Here is an 8894-nt window from a genome sequence, read left to right as displayed (position 1 = left end):
CGCAAACTTCGCGCATTGTACTCGTGTAGTTCGAAGAGACGCAGCTATTGCACGCGGTTTCATCGGCCTACGACAATGTGTACTCAAGTTATATGCCATCATATCGAACACGAATATCAACTTCTATGTTTGAGTTTTTCGTGAACTGTGGTCGCCCAGAAAACGATGTTGCATCAGTTCCCTTGGTTAATTGATGTGCTGAAACCGAATATGATGCCAGATTTCGTCTAGGTGCAGCCAAAAAAAAAGTGATTCCCACGATGTCGTAAAAACGAATATGTATAATCGACTTTTTCTCGAACCCTAATCGTTCCCACGCAAACTTCGCGCATTGCACTCGTGTAGTTCGAAGAGACGAAGCTATTGCACGCGGTTTCATCGGCCTACGACAATGTGTACTCAAGTTATATGACATCATATCGAACACGAATATCAACTTCTATGTTTGAGTTTTTCGTGAACTGTGGTCGCTCAGAAAACGATGTCGCAGCAGTTCCCTTGCGTATTCGACGTGCTGAAACCGAATATGACGCCAGATTTCGTCTAGGTGCAGCAAAAAAAAGTGATTCCCTTGAAGTCGTAAATACGCATTTGTATAATCGATCTTTTCTCGAAGCCTAATCGTTCCCACGCAAACTGCCCGCATTGCTTTCGTCTAGTTCGACGAGATGAAGCTATTGCACGCCGTTTCATCGGCCTACGACAATGTGTACTCAAGTTATATGCCATCATATCGAACACGAATATCAACTTCTATGATTGAGTTTTTCGTGAGCTGTGGTCGCGAAGAAAACGATATTGCATCAGTTTCCTTGGTTATTTGACGTGCTGAAACCGAATATGATGCCAGATTTCTTCTAGGTGCACCCAAAAAACAGAGATTCGCACGATGTCGTAAAAACGAATATGTATAATCGACTTTTTCTCGAAGCCTAACCGTTCCCACGCAAACTTCGCGCATTGCACTCGTGGAGTTCGAAGAGACGAAGCTATTGCACGCGGTTTCATCGGCCTACGACAATGTGTACTCAAGTTATATGCCATCATAACGAACACGAATATCAACTTCTATGATTGAGTTTTTCGTGAGCTGTGTTCGCGAAGAAAACGATATTGCATCAGTTTCCTTGGTTATTTGACGTGCTGAAACCGAATATGATGCCAGATTTCTTCTAGGTGCAGCCAAAAAACAGAGATTCGCACGATGTCGTAAAAACGAATATGTATAATCGACTTTTTCTCGAAGCCTAATCGTTCCCACGCAAACTTCGCGCATTGCACTCGTGGAGTTCGAAGAGACGAAGCTATTGCACGCGGTTTCATCGGCCTACGACAATGGGTACTCAAGTTATATGCCATCATAACGAACACGAATATCAACTTCTATGATTGAGTTTTTCGTGAGCTGTGTTCGCGAAGAAAACGATATTGCATCAGTTTCCTTGGTTATTTGACGTGCTGAAACCGAATATGATGCCAGATTTCTTCTAGGTGCAGCCAAAAAACAGAGATTCGCACGATGTCGTAAAACCGAATATGTATAATCGACTTTTTCTCGAAGCCTAATCGTTCCCACGCAAACTTCGCGCATTGCACTCGTGTAGTTCGAAGAGACGAAGCTATTGCACGCCGTTTCATCGGCCTACGACAATGTGTACTCAAGTTATATGCCATCATATCGAACACGAATAACAACTTCTATGATTGAGTTTTTCGTGAACTGTGGTCGCCCAGAAAACGATGTCGCATCAGTTCCCTTGCGTATTCGACGTGCTGAAACCGAATATGATGCCAGATTTCGTCTAGGTGCAGCAAAAAAAAGTGATTCCCTTGAAGTCGTAAATACGCATATGTACAATCGATCTTTTCTCGAAGCCTAATCGTTCCCACGCAAACTGCCCGCATTGCCCTCGTGTAGTTCGACGAGATGAAGCTATTGCACGCCGTTTCATCGGCCTACGACAATGTGTACTCAAGTTATATGCCATCATATCGAACACGAATATCAACTTCTATGATTGAGTTTTTCGTGAGCTGTGGTCGCGAAGAAAACGATATTGCATCAGTTTCCTTGGTTATTTGACGTGCTGAAACCGAATATGATGCCAGATTTCTTCTAGGTGCAGCCAAAAAACAGAGATTCGCACGATGTCGTAAAAACGAATATGTATAATCGACTTTTTCTCGAACCCTAATCGTTCCCACGCAAACTTCGCGCATTGCACTCGTGTAGTTCGAAGAGACGAAGCTATTGCACGAGGTTTCATCGGCCTACGACAATGTGTACTCAAGTTATATGCCATCATATCGAACACGAATATCAACTTCTATGTTTGAGTTTTTCGTGAACTGTGGTCGCCCAGAAAACGATGTTGCATCAGTTCCCTTGGTTAATTGATGTGCTGAAACCGAATATGATGCCAGATTTCGTCTAGGTGCAGCCAAAAAAAAAGTGAATCCCACGATGTCGTAAAAACGAATATGTATAATCGACTTTTTCTCGAACCCTAATCGTTCCCACGCAAACTTCGCGCATTGCACTCGTGTAGTTCGAAGAGACGAAGCTATTGCACGCGGTTTCATCAGCCTACGACAATGTGTACTCAAGTTATGTGCCATCATATCGAACACGAATATCAACTTCTATGTTTGAGTTTTTCGTGAACTGTGGTCTCCCAGAAAACGATGTTGCATCAGTTCCCTTGGTTATCCGACGTGCTGAAACCGAATATGATGCCAGATTTCGTCTAGGTGCAGCAAAAAAAAGTGATTCCCTTGAAGTCGTATATACGCATATGTATAATCGATCTTTTCTCGAAGCCTAATCGTTCCCACGAAAACTGCCCGCATTGCCCTCGTGTAGTTCGACGAGACGAAGCTATTGTACGCCGTTTCATCGGCCTACGACAATGTGTACTCAAGTTATATGCCATCATATCGAACACGAATAACAACTTCTATGATTGAGTTTTTCGTGAACTGTGGTCGCGAAGAAAACGATATTGCATGAGTTTCCTTGGTTATTTGACGTGCTGAAACCGAATAGGAGGCCAGATTTCCTCTAGGTGCAGCCAAAAAACAGAGATTCGCACGATGTCGTAAAAACGAATATGTATAATCGACTTTTTCTCGAAGCCTAACCGTTTCCACGCAAACTTCGCGCATTGCACTCGTGGAGTTCGAAGAGACGAAGCTATTGCACGCGGTTTCATCGGCCTACGACAATGTGTACTCAAGTTATATGCCATCATAACGAACACGAATATCAACTTCTATGATTGAGTTTTTCGTGAGCTGTATTCGCGAAGAAAACGATATTACATCAGTTTCCTTGGTTATTTGACGTGCCTAAACCGAATATGATGCGAGATTTCTTCTAGGTGCAGCCAAAAAACAGAGATTCGCACGATGTCGTAAAAACGAATATGTATAATCGACTTTTTCTGGAAGCCTAATGGTTCCCACGCAAACTTCGCGCATTGCACTCGTATAGTTCGAAGAGACGAAGCTATTGCACGTGGTTTCATCAGCATACGACAATGTGTACTCAAGTTATATGCCATCATATCGAACACGAATATCAACTTCTATGATTGAGTTTTTCGTGAGCTGTGGTCGCCCAGAAAACGATGTTGCATCAGTTCCCTTGGTTATCCGACGTGCTAAAACCGAATATGATGCCAGATTTCGTCTAGGTGCAGCCAAAAAAAGTGATTCCCAGGATGTCGTAAAAACGCATATGTATAATCGACTTTTTCTCGAAGACAAATCGTTCCCGAGCAGGATTCCCGCATTGCACTCGTGTAGTTCGACGAGACGAAGCTATTGCACGCGGTTTCATCGGCCTACGACAATGTGTACTCAAGTTATATGCCATCATATCGAACACGAATATCAACTTCTATGATTGAGTTTTTCGTGAGCTGTGGTCGCCCAGAAAACGAAGTTGCATCAGTTCCCTTGGTTATCCGACGTGCTAAAACCGAATATGATGCCAGATTTCGTCTAGGTGCAGCCAAAAAAAGTGATTCCCACGATGTCGTAAAAACGCATATGTATAATCGACTTTTTCTCGAAGACAAATCGTTCCCAAGCAGGCTTCCCGCATTGCACTCGTGTAGTTCGACGAGACGAAGCTATTGCACGCGGTTTCATCGGCCTACGACAATGTGTACTCAAGTTATATGCCATCATATCGAACACGAATATCAACTTCTATGTGTGAGTTTTTCGTGAACTGTGGTCGCCCAGAAAACGATGTCGCATCAGTTCCCTTGGTTATTCGATGTGCTGAAACCGAATATGATGCCAGATTTCGTCTAGGTGCAGCAAAAAAAAGTGATTCCCTTGAAGTCGTAAATACGCATATGTATAATCGATCTTTTCTCGAAGCCTAATCGTTCCCACGCAAACTGCCCGCATTGCACTCGTGTAGTTCGACGAGACGAAGCTATTGCACGTGGTTTCATTAGCCTACGACAATGTGTACTCAAGTTATATGCCATCATATCGAACACGAATATCAACTTCTATGATTGAGTTTTTCGTGAGCTGTGGTCGCCCAGAAAACGATGTTGCATCAGTTTCCTTGGTTATCCGACGTGCTAAAACCGAATATGATGCCAGATTTCGTCTAGGTGCAGCCAAAAAAAGTGATTCCCACGATGTCGTAAAAACGCATATGTATAATCGACTTTTTCTCGAAGACAAATCGTTCCCAAGCAGGCTTCCCGCATTGCACTCGTGTAGTTCGACGAGACGAAGCTATTGCACGCGGTTTCATCGGCCTACGACAATGTGTACTCAAGTTATATGCCATCATATCGAACACGAATATCAACTTCTATGTTTGAGTTTTTCGTGAACTGTGGTCGCCCAGAAAACGATGTCGCATCAGTTCCCTTGCGTATTCGACGTGCTGAAACCGAATATGATGCCAGATTTCGTCTAGGTGCAGCAAAAAAAAGTGATTCCCTTGAAGTCGTAAATACGCATATGTATAATCGATCTTTTCTCGAAGCCTAATCGTTCCCACGCAAACTGCCCGCATTGCCCTCGTGTAGTTCGACGAGATGAAGCTATTGCACGCCGTTTCATCGGCCTACGACAATGTGTACTCAAGTTATATGCCATCATATCGAACACGAATATCAACTTCTATGATTGAGTTTTTCGTGAGCTGTGGTCGCGAAGAAAACGATATTGCATCAGTTTCCTTGGTTATTTGACGTGCTGAAACCGAATATGATGCCAGATTTCTTCTAGGTGCAGCCAAAAAACAGAGATTCGCACGATGTCGTAAAACCGAATATGTATAATCGACTTTTTCTCGAAGCCTAATCGTTCCCACGCAAACTTCGCGCATTGCACTCGTGTAGTTCGAAGAGACGAAGCTATTGCACGCCGTTTCATCGGCCTACGACAATGTGTACTCAAGTTATATGCCATCATATCGAACACGAATAACAACTTCTATGATTGAGTTTTTCGTGAGCTGTGGTCGCGGAGAAAACGATATTGCATGAGTTTCCTTGGTTATTTGACGTGCAGAAACCGAATATGATGCCAGATTTCCTCTAGGTGCAGCCAAAAAACAGAGATTCGCCCGATGTCGTAAAAACGAATATGTATAATCGACTTTTTCTCGAAGCCTAATCGTTCCCACGCAAACTTCGCGCATTGCACTCGTGTAGTTCGAAGAGGCGAAGCTATTGCACGCGGTTTCATCGGCCTACGACAATGTGTACTCAAGTTATATGCCATCATATCGAACACGAATATCAACTTCTATGATTGAGTTTTTCGTGAGCTGTGGTCGCGAAGTAAACGATATTGCATCAGTTTCCTTGGTTATTTGACGTGCTGAAACCGAATATGATGCCAGATTTCTTCTAGGTGCAGCCAAAAAACAGAGATTCGCACGATGTCGTAAAAACGAATATGTATAATGAACTTTTTCTCGAAGCCTAATCGTTCCCACGCAAACTTCGCGCATTGCACTCGTGTAGTTCGAAGAGACGAAGCTATTGCACGTGGTTTCATCGGCCTACGACAATGTGTACTCAAGTTATATGCCATCATATCGAACACGAATATCAACTTCTATGTTTGAGTTTTTCGTGAACTGTGGTCGCCCAGAAAACGATGTTGCATCAGTTCCCTTGGTTAATTGATGTGCTGAAACCGAATATGATGCCAGATTTCGTCTAGGTGCAGCCAAAAAAAAAGTGATTCCCACGATGTCGTAAAAACGAATATGTATAATCGACTTTTTCTCGAACCCTAGTCGTTCCCACGCAATCTTCGCGCATTGCACTCGTGTAGTTCGAAGAGACGAAGCTATTGCACGCGGTTTCATCAGCCTACGACAATGTGTACTCAAGTTATGTGCCATCATATCGAACACGAATATCAACTTCTATGTTTGAGTTTTTCGTGAACTGTGGTCTCCCAGAAAACGATGTTGCATCAGTTCCCTTGGTTATCCGACGTGCTGAAACCGAATATGATGCCAGATTTCGTCTAGGTGCAGCCAAAAAAAGTGATTCCCAGGATGTCGTAAAAACGCATATGTATAATCGACTTTTTCTCGAAGACAAATCGTTCCCGAGCAGGCTTCCCGCATTGCACTCGTGTAGTTCGACGAGACGAAGCTGTTGCACGTGGTTTCATTAGCCTACGACAATGTGTACTCAAGTTATATGCCATCATATCGAACACGAATATCAACTTCTATGATTGAGTTTTTCGTGAGCTGTGGTCGCCCAGAAAACGATGTTGCATCAGTTTCCTTGGTTATCCGACGTGCTAAAACCGAATATGATGCCAGATTTCGTCTAGGTGCAGCCAAAAAAAGTGATTCCCACGATGTCGTAAAAACCCATATGTATAATCGACTTTTTCTCGAAGACAAATCGTTCCCAAGCAGGCTTCCCGCATTGCACTCGTGTAGTTCGACGAGACGAAGCTATTGCACGGGGTTTCATCGGCCTACGACAATGTGTACTCAAGTTATATGCCATCATATCGAACACGAATATCAACTTCTATGTTTGAGTTTTTCGTGAACTGTGGTCGCCCAGAAAACGATGTCGCATCAGTTCCCTTGCGTATTCGACGTGCTGAAACCGAATATGATGCCAGATTTCCTCTAGGTGCAGCAAAAAAAAGTGATTCCCTTGAAGTCGTAAATACGCATATGTATAATCGATCTTTTCTCGAAGCCTAATCGTTCCCACGCAAACTGCCCGCATTGCCCTCGTGTAGTTCGACGAGATGAAGCTATTGCACGCCGTTTCATCGGCCTACGACAATGTGTACTCAAGTTATATGCCATCATATCGAACACGAATATCAACTTCTATGATTGAGTTTTTCGTGAGCTGTGGTCGCGAAGAAAACGACATTGCATCAGTTTCCTTCGTTATTTGACGTGCTGAAACCGAATATGATGCCGGATTTCTTCTAGGTGCAGCCAAAAAACAGAGATTCGCACGATGTCGTAAAAACGAATATGTATAATCAACTTTTTCTCGAAGCCTAATCGTTCCCACGCAAACTTCGCGCATTGCACTCGTGTAGTTCGAAGAGACGAAGCTATTGCACGAGGTTTCATCGGCCTACGACAATGTGTACTCAAGTTATATGCCATCATATCGAACACGAATATCAACTTCTATGTTTGAGTTTTTCGTGAACTGTGGTCGCCCAGAAAACGATGTTGCATCAGTTCCCTTGGTTAATTGATGTGCTGAAACCGAATATGATGCCAGATTTCGTCTAGGTGCAGCCAAAAAAAAAGTGAATCCCACGATGTCGTAAAAACGAATATGTATAATCGACTTTTTCTCGAACCCTAATCGTTCCCACGCAAACTTCGCGCATTGCACTCGTGTAGTTCGAAGAGACGAAGCTATTGCACGCGGTTTCATCAGCCTACGACAATGTGTACTCAAGTTATATGCCATCATATCGAACACGAATATCAACTTCTATGTTTGAGTTTTTCGTGAACTGTGGTCGCCCAGAAAACGATGTCGCATCAGTTCCCTTGCGTATTCGACGTGCTGAAACCGAATATGATGCCAGATTTCCTCTAGGTGCAGCAAAAAAAAGTGATTCCCTTGAAGTCGTAAATACGCATATGTATAATCGATCTTTTCTCGAAGCCTAATCGTTCCCACGCAAACTGCCCGCATTGCCCTCGTGTAGTTCGACGAGATGAAGCTATTGCACGCCGTTTCATCGGCCTACGACAATGTGTACTCAAGTTATATGCCATCATATCGAACACGAATATCAACTTCTATGATTGAGTTTTTCGTGAGCTGTGGTCGCGAAGAAAACGACATTGCATCAGTTTCCTTCGTTATTTGACGTGCTGAAACCGAATATGATGCCGGATTTCTTCTAGGTGCAGCCAAAAAACAGAGATTCGCACGATGTCGTAAAAACGAATATGTATAATCAACTTTTTCTCGAAGCCTAATCGTTCCCACGCAAACTTCGCGCATTGCACTCGTGTAGTTCGAAGAGACGAAGCTATTGCACGAGGTTTCATCGGCCTACGACAATGTGTACTCAAGTTATATGCCATCATATCGAACACGAATATCAACTTCTATGTTTGAGTTTTTCGTGAACTGTGGTCGCCCAGAAAACGATGTTGCATCAGTTCCCTTGGTTAATTGATGTGCTGAAACCGAATATGATGCCAGATTTCGTCTAGGTGCAGCCAAAAAAAAAGTGAATCCCACGATGTCGTAAAAACGAATATGTATAATCGACTTTTTCTCGAACCCTAATCGTTCCCACGCAAACTTCGCGCATTGCACTCGTGTAGTTCGAAGAGACGAAGCTATTGCACGCGGTTTCATCAGCCTACGACAATGTGT

Source organism: Diachasmimorpha longicaudata, unplaced genomic scaffold (genome assembly GCF_034640455.1).
Source record: "Diachasmimorpha longicaudata isolate KC_UGA_2023 unplaced genomic scaffold, iyDiaLong2 ctg00000055.1, whole genome shotgun sequence".
In the NCBI taxonomy this organism is placed as follows: domain Eukaryota; kingdom Metazoa; phylum Arthropoda; class Insecta; order Hymenoptera; family Braconidae; genus Diachasmimorpha; species Diachasmimorpha longicaudata.
This window is presented reverse-complemented; position numbering follows the sequence as displayed.